We start from the raw sequence: 15,501 nt of genomic DNA on the forward strand, positions 1-15,501 counted from the left end.
TTTCTGGGGTCTCTTTCTCCACAACACAGAATTAACAACATTTCTGTTCAGGAAATCAGGTAGTCTGGAATGCAACCATGTGGTGGACAGGAGGGAAATAATAGTCAGGAAATTAACTACACCATGTTACCATGTTTTGGTTTTGTTGTTTTCCCTACATTTTCCCATTCCCACAAACTCTCTGAAAGCACCAGATCTACTCAGAGTCTGAGAAATCACTTATTGCTTGCTAGTAAAATGTATTTTATCCATCAGTGCTTTAGTTTTATGCTACTTAGAGTACATGTGGATTTTATGGCACATGCATTGAATAATCCCACCAGCCATTCCAATAATTTGGGGTTTGGTGTCAAATGACGGAAGCTGGACAATTTTTCTAAAGGAGTTGCTGATGCACAGCTGAGTGCACACAATCAGTGCATTTAATTGTCCACAGTGTGCTGCATGCTTGTCCCTGAGAAGGCTCCAAAGTGCTGGAGGGGCACCTTTCATCTCACACCCTTTACCCAGACCGAGCCCCTGACGACATTAAAATGTGGAAGTTCTGCAAACAGAGATGTTTTTGAGCTTCACTGCTGGGCAAGTCTTGCTGGAGTCCATGGGACTTGCTGGGCCTCCCTGCTCTGGAATACCCTGATGAGGACTCAGATTGCCCTCCTCCTGAGTTCTGGCAGCTGGACTGCAGAGGATCTAAAGCAGAGGGAGCCCCGGGAGCTGGCCTGAGCAGCGCTGGCTCCTTGCCCAGCTCTGTGCAGCACAGCCCTGCCAGGGTGCCCCGGGCGCTGCCAGGCCCAGAGTTAAAGTGCAGCCTCAGAGCCCGGCTCCTCAGCCGCCGCTGCCTCGTGCAGGTCATGCTGGCAGCACCCTTTGTTCTGCAGCATTTGAAGGGCATCCAAGTTTTGGCATCATTAGATTATTGCCATGGTGCCCGGGCTGCAGATCCTGTACAATAAAAGGGGTTTTACTTTATGTTCAGTCACTATTAGCTGTTATCTGCAGCTTTCATCTAGTCTCCATTAATGAAAGAACAAATAATTCCAGGGACTAAATAGATGTTTGACCATTCAAATATATGCAAAGTGACACCATTTATAAATGGGAGGAAGTTGTTTTGCAAGCCTAGAATTCCATTTGCTGTGGAATTTCCATTTAACAGTGTGAATCCAGTTAAATCCTGAAATACTACACTTAAGGTTTTGTCACACTTCATCTCCCTTTCAGCTGAAGCCTCCTAATGGCTGATATTTCTCAATCCCATTCCATTTCATTAGAGGGTAATTATCTGTTGATACTATTAACATTGCTGCAAAGAGGAAAACATCAAGCTATTCTCCATGATCTTGCTGACTGAAAAAGAAGCAATAGGCTTGAACTGCAGCGAGGAAGATTCAGGTAAGACTTTGAGAAAACATTTTGTGAAGAACTGAGAGGTCTGAAGAAACTGGGCATCTCCATCACCAAACAGTTTCCTATTTTTACGGCCAACAGAATATGCAAGACTTGCTGCTGCAGTTTCCTGGCAAGGGAAATGTTTTCCCTTTCACTGACTCTGCACATGGCATTCATTCTCCAAAGCGAGGGCTTTGGAAGGCACAGCCAGGCAAGTGTTGCTGCAGCGCAGCCGGGGATTGCCAAAGGATTGCATCACATCCCCGCTTTCCAGCAGCTCCAGCCCCGGGGCAGCCCTGGGGCTCTCGGGGCTGCAGGCATCGCTTCCCATCGCTGCTCCTCGGGCCAGGGCGGGCGGTGTCGCTGGGGCCAGGAGTGTGACTGCAGCTCAGATCCCCAGCTCCTGGTGAGCTGTTCTGAGCTGGCCTGCGAGAGGTGAATCAGGGAGGGCTCGGTAGCTCTGACACCGGCGCTGAGCTCCTGCTGTACCAGCACAACTGAGCATTTGTCCCCCGTTTTCCCTTTTTCCTCCCAGACCTCTGCGTTATTCTCTGTTTACCAAAACTGCCTTATTTACAGCTACAGAGGCTTTGGCAGAGCTACCTCTGGGTTTTGTCACAGCTGAAGAGCAGCTGCAGAGCATCCTTACCAACTCTCCACCCTGAAAGCTGAGGCACACAAGACTGAAGGTAAAAACAAGCCCAGATGTTGCCTACGTGTTTGACTTGTCTGTCCTGCCATCACTCAGCTTTCAGTGGTGGGTAGGCAGCTCTCAGAATTTGTGACGAATCAGAGGGACAGTTAGTTCTAATGCAAGTTGCTATGGAAAAACTGATGGTGGGGGAAAAAATAACCTGGACCAAATAAACTTTCTGCAAGGTGAGAAACTGCCCTGCTAGTGAGGTTAGACGTGCACTCAGCATGTGATTGGAGAAAGGAAAAAAAGAAAAGCCCAGTGCATTTTGAGAGGGGTATTTTAAGGTCTCAGGTGAGGGAAGCAAGAAACAAGGGCCTTTCCCTCTCTGCAGCCACTGCAGTGACCCTCGTCCAGGAGGGCTGGAGAGACCCTTCACTGCCAGGTGGAATCCCCAGAGGCTGTCAGAGAAGTAAATACACCCTTGGTAATGACAGCTGCTTAGCTAGAGAGTGAAAAGGAGGCCAATATGTATAATAATGGTAAGGATGGACATTTTCTTTTTAATGGAAGGAGGTATAAATAGCAGGAATGAGATGAAAATGAGAAGCAAAACTTGGGCTACATGTAAATGGAGAAATCTTAACATTGAAATTACGGGACCATCACCTCAGGGTAGCAGTGGAAGCCTGTAGTTTAGGACCTGAACAACCAGCCAGAGAAGGAGCACGAGGCACCACAGTGCAGGGAACAGTCCTGCCTTTTGCACTTGAATTTGCTCACAAGGCTCCTTTGCCACTTCTCCTTGAGGATCTGAAGGAATGTTTAATGTGGACGGCTCAGCCAAACTGCAGCTTTGGGAATTCTTATCTATCCTCAAAGTGTTATCTTTTATTTCAGTTGTTTAGATTTGCTGACTTCCCGTCTACAGTGCTTATCCAAGTTTATTGTTCAGTTTTACTATTCCTTGCTAAACAATTGCTCCTTTACTCTTGACGGTGCTTCTTGAGTGATTTCTCTGTTTATCTTTACCACCAGGCTCAGGTGTTAGAAGTAACATGCTAACCTTGGAGCTGTCTCAGCAATCCAGAGATGCAAATTTTCCCCACAGATTTGCTGGGGTTTTTTTACTTGCATATCAGCCTTTTTATTTGTAGCATAGTTCTGAACTAGATATGATTCTTGCATTTCTCTACTCATGTCATTTTGTTCTAGTTCAGATAGCGTTTGGGGTTTTTTTGTTGGTTGTTTTCTTTCTCTGATCCTTTCTAGGCAAAAAAGGGTTAATTAGCCTCAGTAAAACATTGACAGTCACTGGGGACTGCTGCAACTGAGATGAAAAACAAGGCTGCACCTGTATGCTGGCAATTTCAGATAGATTCTGGTCAACTATTTTTCTCTCCTGCTTTGTTCTGCCAGCTGCCTCAATGCTTTGGATGCAGGTGGAAGGATGGACTTTGCTATCTATAAAAAAATTAAATGGTGAGGACCAACTTCCGTCTCACCTCCCCAGGGATCAAAGTGATTGCCACAGAACATGGCAAAGCAGGAAGCAGGCTGCACGTGGGCTCCATGCGAAAGAAATTTTCCCCTTTTTGCCTCCCTCCTTTCTTTCTCACCCTTTTTTTTTTCTTTTTTCTTTTTATTTTTAATTTGGAAGAGACAGTGAAAGCATGGAAGGAATCCCAAACTGATTGACCATAACCAGGGGAACGAGCTGCCACTGTATAGTACACACCCTGCACATCACTGCTGCAGTTCCTCGATAGAGGAGCTATTGCAGCTCCTCCAGTAAACAAAAGAAAGGCAGAAGATTGCTTGGAAGCCCTGGCTGTGTGTCTTGATGTGTGCCTATGAAAGAAGTTCTCACAGAAACCATGTAGATTTATGTCATAATATGCCCTTGTATGATGAAAATGAGTTGTCCCACCTGCCTGTGAAGGTGCCTTCACTGCAGAGCAACAGAAAACACATGGACTCCTGGAAGGTCCGAGATCTATTCTTACAACAATATTTTACTATTAAATAATTCTCCTAGCAGCAAATTTTGCTTGACACAATAGAACTTTCTGGGGTTGTGCTACACAGTGTCTTACAGTCAGGCTCTCCTTGACATTTCTGACTGGTGCTGTGATAGAAACAAACAACAGGTAAAGAGCAGTAGTAAGATCTGAGATATTTAAATGTGAGTGGAACATAAGACTTGCATGATAACAGTTCCATGAAAGGGCTTTGTGCAGGGGGAAACCCCCAAAATATCCATTGGAAAAGTTAAAGAGTTACACACTAGTTGTGTGGGTTTTGAAAATACTATCAGAAGGAAAAGACATCTCATTTTTCCCCTCTTTTTTCAGTGATATGAACAGATGCTTAATTTAGATTGTTTTCCTGGGTTGTTGTTTTACATCACTTGTCTACAAGCCCATGCCTTCAAAGTGCCATTAAAAAAAAAAAAAAAAAAAAAAAAAGGGAAAAAACCAGAAGTTGCTAAACGGAGATCAGTGACTTACAGCAGCTGAAATTAACCCACATGCATATTGCAATGAAGTGTATGGGGACTTTGAAGGAGGTAACTGGGTCGGGTTTGTGTAATTTTATTTTGAGCTCCCTATGACCTTCTAATGCTAATCTGTTTTAAAACAGTGTATATTTATATGTACAACATGGGTAGCTGGTTACAAAATAACACTTGGTATTAAGAAAGATTAACTAAATCTCACATGTCAGGGCATGCAGTACCCCAAAAAGAATATCTTGGCCTCTCCTCCACCAGTGCAGAAAATACTGACCTGGTTTGCAGGTAGTTCTTCTCGCCTGTCCTACAGCACCAGGAGCCACCTCTGTGGTGTGTGTGAGGCACAGGAGGACAGTGGCTGGATAAAGGACCTTACCTGCTTTGGGACAGGCACAGTGTGCTCTCCTGTGCCCCTGTGCTGTTCGGCCTTTCTGACGTGAGGTGTCAGTGCCACCCTGACTTGGCGTGGCAGCTCCTGCCAGCGCTGGTTGTGCAGCACCACTTCCATGTGCAGTCATGGGACAGCACTTTGTCCCACGTGTGTCCTGCAATTAGGGAATGCTCCTGTACCTGAGCTTGCCCAAGGGTGCAAGTGAGGTTATGCCTTCTGCTGCAGAGAAAATCAAAGCCTGTAATATCTCTGCATTAGCTCAGCCATTGATCTAAGAAACTCTATCAGGTAGTCTAATAAAAATATTGCTCTCCTTGTAAACCTTGTCTGACTCTGTAGTAAATGAGTTACTTTTCCTGATAGCTGATGAGAATTTGCTTGGTGCTTGAATGAGTTTCTGAACTTTCTATCCACACTGTGAAGTTTTATCTTACTTGTGGCAGAATATTGGCATCATTAAGATAAATGATTCACTGATTCTCTTTCATAGGGACAGTTACATAAAGCAGTTACGATCCTATTCATATTCCTCGTTTTACATCCAGATGCATTAGTAATAGTTAATTTTGTCTTACAGAGGATGAATTTAGGCTTATGTTTAGAGTCTGCATTTTTTACCAGCAGTGCTATTTGTAAATAGGCAATTTTATGATGTTGTGAGCTCACATTTGACATAATTTTCAAGTTATTTCAAATTGTTCTCCAATGGTGGAGCTGAAACTTGAAATACTCCAATCTGTCAGCAAATAGTGGTAACAGGAAAGTGAATGCTCATTGCTTGAACAAATAAGCACGTTTTTACCTCAAATGTAAATGAGCCTGAAAGGCAAGTGTGATTTCCTGAAGAGAACTTTTTTCTTCCTTTTTGGATGCACAAACTTTGGATGGTCCCAGTCAGTGGAGAAGGCCTGAGTTGGATGCTATGTTGATTTGGTGTTAGCCTTTCCTCTGGCAAAGCTTTGGGTTTAGCCCAAGTTGACTGGGCTTGCATGTGGGGAGAGGCTGGGAATGGCATCCAAAGGCACATGTTTGTAGTGTGAATGCAGATATGTTCTTGGCAGGCAGGTGGTCCTGGACATGTCTGATGATGAGGAGGATTTTGATACTCCACCTACTGAGCACATTAATGGATTCCCAAGTTCAGTCCTTTGTGCTTTACACATTTCAGTCTTTCCTATGACATTTTGAGATTTTTTTTTTCTAGGCAGAAATCCCAGAGCTATTAATGCCATCCTTGCCACACTGAGAAATGAAACCTGATCTTGCAGTCTTGGATCCCTGCAGAAACTCACACAAGACTTTTTGTGTAATGAAACGCCTAGTTACCATACTGCAACAAAACTGTGTTCAAGTAATAACCAAATCCATAGGAATTTACGAATGCCACAATGCTGATTTTCAAAAGTGGCAATTACATAATGAATCTTGACATTGACTTAACATAAAGGGACTGCCATAGCTTTTTGAATCCTAAAATAAGATCAAATGAAGGTGTCATATCACTTTCCCTGCCAAAGGTTTGTTTTGACTGTCAGAAGACAGCAGTGCACAACCATTACTTTTTTTCTTTAACAGTACTCACCTCTGAGGCTTTCCTTCGTGTGGCAGAGGTATGTGTGTCTAAGTGATATGAAGCTGAATTTTCTTTCTGTCCTAAAGCACTCAAGTTTCTGAAGTGCTGAAACAGCATAGGTGTTTCTGAAGAGGTTTCAGAGATCTCATTCCTATCTATGCTCTATCTGCAGTTCTCTTGCAATGCTATTGAACTATTCCAGTAGCCTTAATATGATCAGATATGAATATGAGGAATAAATGCTGATCTTCATGATGAAGTAATTGCCTAAAATATAAATAAGTGTGGTTAGTGAAGCTTTGCCTACATTAATATGCTTGTTCACTTTACCTGTGCTTAACACAGAAGGGCATTCTGCATATCTGTTCAGTGAAGGCATTTGCATCTTTTAAATTAGTTTTCTTAAATGTAAACTATTGGTGTTAAATGTTGCCCATCTTCTGAATAATCAAATGGTAAAAATTATCATTTAAAGTATAAATTAAAAGATCATTAAGGCTTGGGAGTGCACTACTTCAAAGTTAGGGGAGTCAGAACTGAGGTTTGACATGCAATTAATTCACCCTCCCCTCACTCCCCACTTTTCTGTATATTCATTACAATACTAATCCTAATTACACAGTCACATTTACGTGTGTGCACACACTCATGCACATCTTTACATTTGGCTCCCAGCCAGTAATTCCCATTGCTCCCAACTTGCCTTTACACCCACCTTGCCCAGCTCCGTGCTGGTGTTGGGCAGCCTCATCCTTGCCCTGCAGCAGCTGAGCAGCAGGAGGGACCAAGGCAGCTCAGCTGAGCCCGGTGTGACATTGCATCTGTCCCTGCAGCACAGAGCAGCGTGGTGGATGGCCAGGGGCGGCCCCTCACCCTCAGAGAGGTGGTGTGACCTGCCCAGGAGGGGAGCTGCCAAAGGAGGTGAGACCCCAATGCTCCTGTGCTGAATGAAAGGCTCAGACGGCAAGACTTGGTCAAGTTTATAGGAATCCTCATAGGAATAAGAGTCAAAAATTACATTCCTGCGTAAAATGTTGTGTCCCTGATCCAAAGTGTAAAGCCAGGAGAGTTTCTTAATTGAAACAAATATAAGAATATTTAAACTGGTTATTATGGTTTGAGACCAAATGACAGTGGGGAGCCTAAATGGGTTTTTAATCACAGTATATGCAATGCAAAACAAAAAGTCAGTTAAAGTTCACAGACTCATGCTATGCTAACTAGGCCTACCAGGGCAAGGAAAAACGAGTTTTCCTCAACCTCATTCTCAGAAAGGGCTAAACTGTTTTTGCTACAACTTTTTTTTTTTTCTTCGACATTTCTCTTTATTTGTTTTCCATTCTAGAGTGTGTGCTCTAGTCATTCTCCTACCTGTGGTTAGTGTTATTCAAAGAAGACACACTGCAACTGAAACTCTGAGTTCCCTCCAGCTAGTCCAGTACCACCTCCATTGTCTGAGAATCCTGAAAATAGTTAAAAATAAACATGTTTTTCAAAGTGGACAAGGCTGCCTCTCTAAAATCAGAACAAAAAAATCTTAGCTAAGAAGAGTAGGGGTTTTCTTCAGAACCATGTACATGACCAACTACCCTGAAATGTGGTGATAAGTAAACATTTTTCTACTGAAGAACATTAACCAGGTACATTTTTGGCTGAATATCAGCAATTTTGTGGTGGGGACTGATTGTGCAAGGTGTATGAAGATGCAAATGGTTCAGTCTTCCCTGTGTGTACAAGAAACATCTGACTGAAGTGTCATGTCTGGAGTACAAGTTCAGATTTTTTAACAATCTTAAGCAGTAACTTGCTCAAGCCTAAAATAATCAGGGCTCAGACTATTCATGTTTTGCAATATTTTTAGCAGCCAATAAGTAATCGGTGTGTCTTTTCCCACACAACCTCGATGAACAATTCTGAAAAATAAAGCTGTGTCATAGATTACACCAGACCCAATGAGAATGCAGCAGTTGTGCAGCCCTGAGAGCTGTGGATTCTCTGATACCCGAACCACGGTGGGAGGCCAGACATTCACAGGATGTCCTGGAGCCTCTGATTTTTTCAGTCAAACTTTTTAAGTCCTCCTGAAGAAGATGGCTGCGACACAAGTTGACCAAGCATGTTGTCCGATCAGCATGGACAGCTGTGGCTTTAAACAATGGCAGCCATTGTTAGGTCAATTTTAAAGTAGGTCCTTAAAGTTAATGTGATTATGCAAATGTTGCCCTAACTACCATGGCTGTCTTATATCCTTCACAAATGAGTGCATTGTCACTTTTCATTATGTGCATACAGCCCTGGTGGTTTGGTGGTATCATTGTATCTCTTGGAAATGGACCATGTAAAGGCCATTCACTGTTGGCACTGCATTGTGCTTTTCCCCAAGCAGAACAACCTTGACCCACAAATGAGGGTGGCAGAGATTTTCAGGCCAAAACCTGCGTGTGTTATTCACATGATTACTCCCATTGACTTGGCTGCAAACTCTTGCAGCAGGCATGGAAGAATTAGGTTAAAATAAAGTTGTGAAATTAAGTCCAGTCCACTCTAAATCATGACGTATCTGAACCAACCTCTGACAATCTTATTTCTAAGATAAAAGGTTTTGTATTAAATCACTTGCAGCATAAATTGAAAAATTAACTGGGGGGAAAAAACCCCAAACATGTCAGACAACTTCTGAGTATGATTTTTTCCGTAGTGTCTGTATGATTACTATTATTAATTTGATTTTAATAATGAAATACCCTTTTACAGAAATCCGCGATCACGAATGAGGAAGCTGAGAAATCTCAGGATCTGTGTGATCTGGAAGGTGGAGGATTTCAGACGACTCATCAGTTGGGGGACATGACTGATTTCAGACTCTTGGTTGCATTGCTTTCAATGAAAACCAGTGACTTGCAGTTTCAGTTCTCATCACAGAAGATGTTCTCACAGCAATCTCTTGTTTGGATGGTTTTCTCTTTTTCTGAGTGTGGAGTCTGATGTTTGTCTGAGTTCCGTCCTTTGTGAGTTTTTGTTCTGGTGAACAAGAGTCTCCTTAAAGCAAGCACATGATATCTAGGTTCAGACTGCCTGTTGGGATTTGGGCCTGCTCAGTAAAATATCCTCCCTTTATTTCTAACAAAATACACAATATATGTATATAATAGATACAATAGAGATTTGCATGCACTTACCTAACATGAGTAAAGGTAAGGGAAAATCATCACCTCCCAGGGAGGTCCTTTGCTGACTTGCAGCAGCTGTCTTATGAACACAAACTTCCTCAGCAGATTCAAGGGCATGGAAACTGCAAGGGTGGCACACTCTGTTGCTTGGTTCTCAAAGCATCCTCATCACTGCAACACTTCAACATTGCTCCAGAACTTCGGTGGTGTCCTTGGCCAGCCTCTGTGTTCAGTCCAGAGAAATCTGGTCAGTCCAAACCTACACACGTAGCAGCTGGGCTCTTCTTTCACAGCGCCAGGTTTTACTGCAAAGATTGGATTAGGGTGTGGACACCTGCTTTGGTGGAGCAAGGCTGAAGCTGTAGCACCCTCAGCATGGTCTTCAAGGGAGTACAGGGCTGCCTTTGGGACATTGAGCCTTCTGGAAAAGTTCCTGTGCTCTAGACAAAAGTGTATTTCTGTTATCCCAAAATCCTTTGGGAAAAGTTAGTTATGGATGTTAAAGATGAAAGAAGAACTTGTATCACTAACAGGAAGGCAAAGGAAGGTGTCATAAATTTGCACATTCACAGTACTCAATCTGTCACAAAAAAACCAAGTTGCTCCATTGATGAGCTGCTAGAGAGGATGGTAATAAGTATTTTTTGGATGTCGGACAGACAGCACAGCAAAACTTGGTAGTGACAAAAAGGAGGGGGGACTGCTGGAATAATCAGTATCTTATTTTAATCATCATGCTTGCTGCTTTGTGATTTCTGTGGCAAAATCATGGTGTAGGTGTGTGTCAGGTTCAGTCCCCCCTGACCATGCTGGGTCTGGCTCTGAGATCCCACAGTTGCTGCTCCAGCTGGCTGCAGTGAAGGTTTGCAGGTTTAGAGGACCCTGGGTTTCAGAGCAGTGATGGAGGAGGCCCTGTCCCATCAGTTCTGTAGCTTATCACCATACAAACTGCATTTGAATTTGTTATGGGTTTTCTGTTAAAGGATGTGGCCACAAATCAGAGGTTGGCAAGAAAAGTATTACTGCAACCTCTTTGATTGAAGAAAGTTAAGGGTGTTTCTGTGGTGGTGATAGCTCAGGAGGGGAACCTGTGAGTTGCTGCTCCTGGACTGCCACTCTGAGACCTTCATGGGGCAGCAGGAGAACCCATCCCCTTCCTGAGCAGGTGGGAAGCTGCTGGGAGGGTGACAAAGGTGGGTGTAACATGGCCTGGTGGGCCCTGTTCCTAGTGGGCTTCCAGCTAGGAGCATATCACCTCCAGTGAAAGGCTTTTGTGTACCTCCCTGACTGGAGGATGTTACTTGAGATATAATCAGAGCTTGCTTTTCAGTGAAGGTGATCCTGAACCTGGGGATACCAAGAGAACCACTGGGAGTGTGTGGGGCCTCTGCTGAGTGGGAGTGGCAGCAGCACATCAGCCATGGGCAGGGAAATGATCCATGTCTTTAGTCCTGGCCACGCATGGGCTTGTGTTCCATGCTGTTGTGGAGATCAGAGACTTTTATCAATCTTTTTGGAGCAGTGTTTGGGCCTGAACCCTATCAGGGGCATGTGGCTTGATGAAACACAGATGAAGTGGGCAGCAGTGCAGAGGGGATGGCCAGTACGAGCAGAGCAGAAAAGAAAAGCAAAGTATAATCTCTTTTATTTATTATTTAACTGAAAGTATTTTAGGCCTATGACTACAGCAAACCACATTTCTTTGGTGCAAGAAGGCTTAGCTGAGCAGGTAGGAGCTCTAACCTCTTGCAGATTTCCCTTTCCCAGCCAGCAGCACAGGCTAGCAGCACCTTTATCTGTACAGGAAGGCTGAGCCAGCATCTCAGAGGTCTCTGCCTTGAGCTGGTAGGAACACAGATATCAAAAACCCACCACTGAAAAAGTGATAGCCTTCCTGCACCTTCAGATAAGTCCTGTGCTGATGTACACGATGAGAGAGTTACTGAAACACGAGGGAGGCAGCGGGCAGGAAAGCACACCTGCAGGCACCCCTTCAAGGCTCTCTGGGGGCTCTCTGTGCAGGGAGGGCCACGGCAGGCTTGCAGCTGGGCTGGCAGGAACCGGGAGATGCAGAGGTGGTCGCTATGGTTAGTGTAGAAACCTGACTGGGGAGAGCTTCCTGAAACTTTCTTCTTCGCCGTCTTCGCTTCTCTGACAGATGTGTGCACAGAGCGTGTCTTGGAGCTGTGGTGATGGGCAGGGATTGAATCAAGGGGTAAAAGTTGTTTTCTCATGAAATGAAATTTCCTTGGCTGTGAGTCGAGCTAGGCTGTAAATGTGGATTTGCGCAGCCTGAGAAGTGGAGGCTGTTTTACAAAGCAATTAAAAATCCAGCAATCATTCTGATACTCAAATGGATTGGAAAAATGCCTTCTAGAAATGTCATGTATCAAGAGGGATTATAAAAACCAAAAACAAACTCAACAACCCGATCACCAATAATTTATGGAAAAATAATAGCAGAGTGGATACATTTTGCAGCCCTTGACAATGAGCTGTTTAACCACTGCCAGCTTGCAAACACAGCTGAAGGCAGAATCTGGACCTCTCTGGTATATCTTCATTATCTCACCTCCAGCAGTCACTGAGAGGAAAAAAGTCACAAACAATTTTGTGCTGGTAGCAGGGTCTTCAGTGAAAACCGCTGAGACATCAAAGTCAAGTTCAAAGAAAAGAGGCAAACAAAGGGAACAAGTGCATTTGGTCAGGAAGCATGACTTCCTTTTGAATTAAGACATTAGACTGGAGATTGAAGGATGTGACCAGTGTCTTTCCTTGGCCACCCAGGCAGAGCTCCACCATTGCTCCTGAGCAATATCTGCTCTCATGACTGACTCCACCCATGCTAGGAAACAAGGACACAGGCAAAATGCAGACCAGCGCCTCAAAACCATTCTTTCTCGAACTGAAATATTTTTAACATGCTCATTAAACACAGAAAAAAAATCAACTACCAAAAAAAACCCACCAAAAAACTCAAAACAAAAAATTACCAAAACGAAACAATGCACAAAACCCCAACACATTTTAAATGGATTTCTAGGAGCAAGCCTTTTGTTTTGTGCTTTGCCATCACACCTATCTCAGATCAGGGATGAGGTGGAAATACAATTAAGTGTGGCAGGAATAAGAGGAGGTTATGATTATGATGCTCCCCCATCACAATGTTACAGAAACATCCTTTGCCTGTGTGCCTGCCTGTGTAGGCTTAGGGAGGGCTGATTGTCATTGACTTAGCTGGCATGGATAAGGATCAACATTACAAATACAGAGAAAAAAAAACTGACTTTTTTGAAGGATCACTCTATGCTATGGAATATTCAGTTCCTTGCTTGCTTTCTGCTTTACTTTCAGCAAATTTATTTTGGCTCCTAACTACAAAGTCTGGCTCTTTCATTCAAGCTCTAATATTTTTTTTCCTAAACCAATTCAAGCTCTGGTCCTTTTTCAGTTTAGGCTTACAGCTTACATGGGTCAGACCTGTGGGAGTTGAAGCCCCAGGATTCCCTGCATAGAAGGCTGAAGAATGACAGGGAATTAGCTGGGAAACACCTCACACTCAGATACTATTGTTTTTGCCCTGGCTCCTTTGCCTCTTCATTTTTAATTAATGGCACATGCTGAAATGATAATTTAAATTCCTTTCAGAAATGAAAAGAATTCCCACTGACAACATTATTAAGTTATAATTACAGAGGATGAAAAGGTTAATAGGAATTTGAGCCAAATATCTACTCTCCATTAAATGAGAACTTGACTGAACCTGCTTTCCTTTCACTTAGGTAGGTTACTCTAGGTTTGAGTGTGTCCAGGCTGGACACACACCTGTGCAAAGGGCCACTGCTAGGACAGGCAGCCGTCACCAAGACCATTTACACAGATTTGTCTCAGGACAGCTCTTGCCTGACCGGCTCAAGATGGAATTTGCCAGAGGTGGAACTCCTCTTGGGCCTCTGGAAGATGTGCTTCAGACAGTGAGGAGAGCAGGGTCACAGAGGGACATTTGTGTGAGAAAGGTGTGTAGGAGGTGGCACTTGGCTGCAAGGGAAATGCAGCCACTATTGATGGAGGGAAAATCATCAGCTTCCTGAGTCTGGCATCCAAAGAAAGCCTCTTCCTTCACCCATGCTGGGCACACGTGCATGCAGAAACAAACTGGCCTGAACCTACTCAGTGTTCTGCATTTTCAGTGAAACGAGAAATGGGGAAAAGAAACATTTTCCTCCATATTAGCTCTAAGTGTGCCTATCAAGAAGATGATTATTGTAATAGTTATACATGTTTAAAATGGATTTTAAAGCAAGTGAAGGGTGTAGGGGAAAAAAAGCCCACTCCTTTTTGGGCACCTGCAGGCTGAGCTTCCATGGGATAAAGAACTGTTTAAACTCATGCAGGATCTGTGCAGTTACCACTGGAGCTATACAAGGCAGGAGTGTTGCCTTGAAGTCCTGTTGTAAGCTGGCCTTTCTTTTCCCCTTTTTTTCTCTTTAGAAGCTGTAACACATTGTCTAAGCAGTGTGGCATGCCTCAAGGCAGGCCTGTCCCTGTTCCCGGGTCGCAGGCCGGGTCCCTCAGGCCTCTGGCGCCTTGCACAAGCGGTTTGAGGCGGCAGCCCTGGCACAGGCAGGGGCTCCCGCAGACTTCCCCTTCCCCGTGATCCCTGCCCGGCCCCGGGGTCCTGCCGGGGGGAACTGCTCAGAAACGGCCTCGGGCCGGCTCTCCTGGCCCCCAAACCACACAGGAGGGATGGATGTGAGCACACAGAGCAACGGGGAGGGGGCTGCTGCAAGCACTGCTCCCTTCTCACGCCAAAAGCACACGAGCAGGGACCTGTGCAGAGGGTGGGAAAGACCTTTTTGCTCCTCTCCTTTTCTGTGCACTGCATGGTTTGAGGGCCAGCGTGTGGCTTCAGCTGGGAGGAGTTGGCTGTGCTGGGTAAGGAGCTAAAAGGGCTGGAAGGCACCTTTGGGGGTCAGCACACACATGGCTACTCCTTCATCGTGGAGCTGAAGTCTGCTCTCATGAATATCAGTATGACTTTGAAGCACTTGCATCAACTTACATTTCTGCAATTTATTTTCAAGCTACTCAATAAAATATTTTTTTTTTTCTGACAGGATGCCTTTTATTTGTTTGTTTGTTTTGTCAGGAATTGCTTTTATCTCTAGCCTTCCTAGGGCTGAAAGACCCTCAGGATGTCAGCTGTGTGAGGGTCTTGCAGGTCTGTCCAATTATTTGCTGTGAAGCACAATGCACCAGGGTTTCAAAGTATACTCTCACCTCTGTTTTCTTAAGACAAGCATGGAAAAAAGCCTGTTCTACAGTTACAAGAACTCCAGAATATTTTTCTCTTATTCAATTGGTTTCTGACCTGATTGTCCCTAGATGAAAAAATAAATTAGCCAGCATTGTGGGATAAGGGCAGTTTTGCACAAAAGGTGCAGTGAGTCTCCCACTGACTGAAGCTGACCTGGACTTTGGTGTCAATAGAGATGTGCTCTGAGACCACAACATGCTCAGTACTCAATGTTTTGTGCTGTGTTCCTTCCACTTCCTTAACAATCAATGAGAACTGAGGATTTTGAGGCTATAGTGTACAAAACTCTATTCCTTGCTTATCTAAGTGTGCTGGGAAAAACCTTCTTGGCTTGATTGTTGCCATTAACACCACCGCCAAAAAACTGAAGACAAACAAGATTAGGAGGCCATGCAGGTTTAAGTAAAAAAAGAACACACTTTATTTATCTACAAGGCAGTACATTGTTGTATAAAAAATTAAGTGCAGATAAAGCTGCACCAAATGCTATTAAGGCAGCAAAGTCAGAGGCT

The sequence above is a fragment of the Melospiza georgiana genome, chromosome 3, assembly GCF_028018845.1.
Source record: "Melospiza georgiana isolate bMelGeo1 chromosome 3, bMelGeo1.pri, whole genome shotgun sequence".
In the NCBI taxonomy this organism is placed as follows: Eukaryota; Metazoa; Chordata; class Aves; order Passeriformes; family Passerellidae; genus Melospiza; species Melospiza georgiana.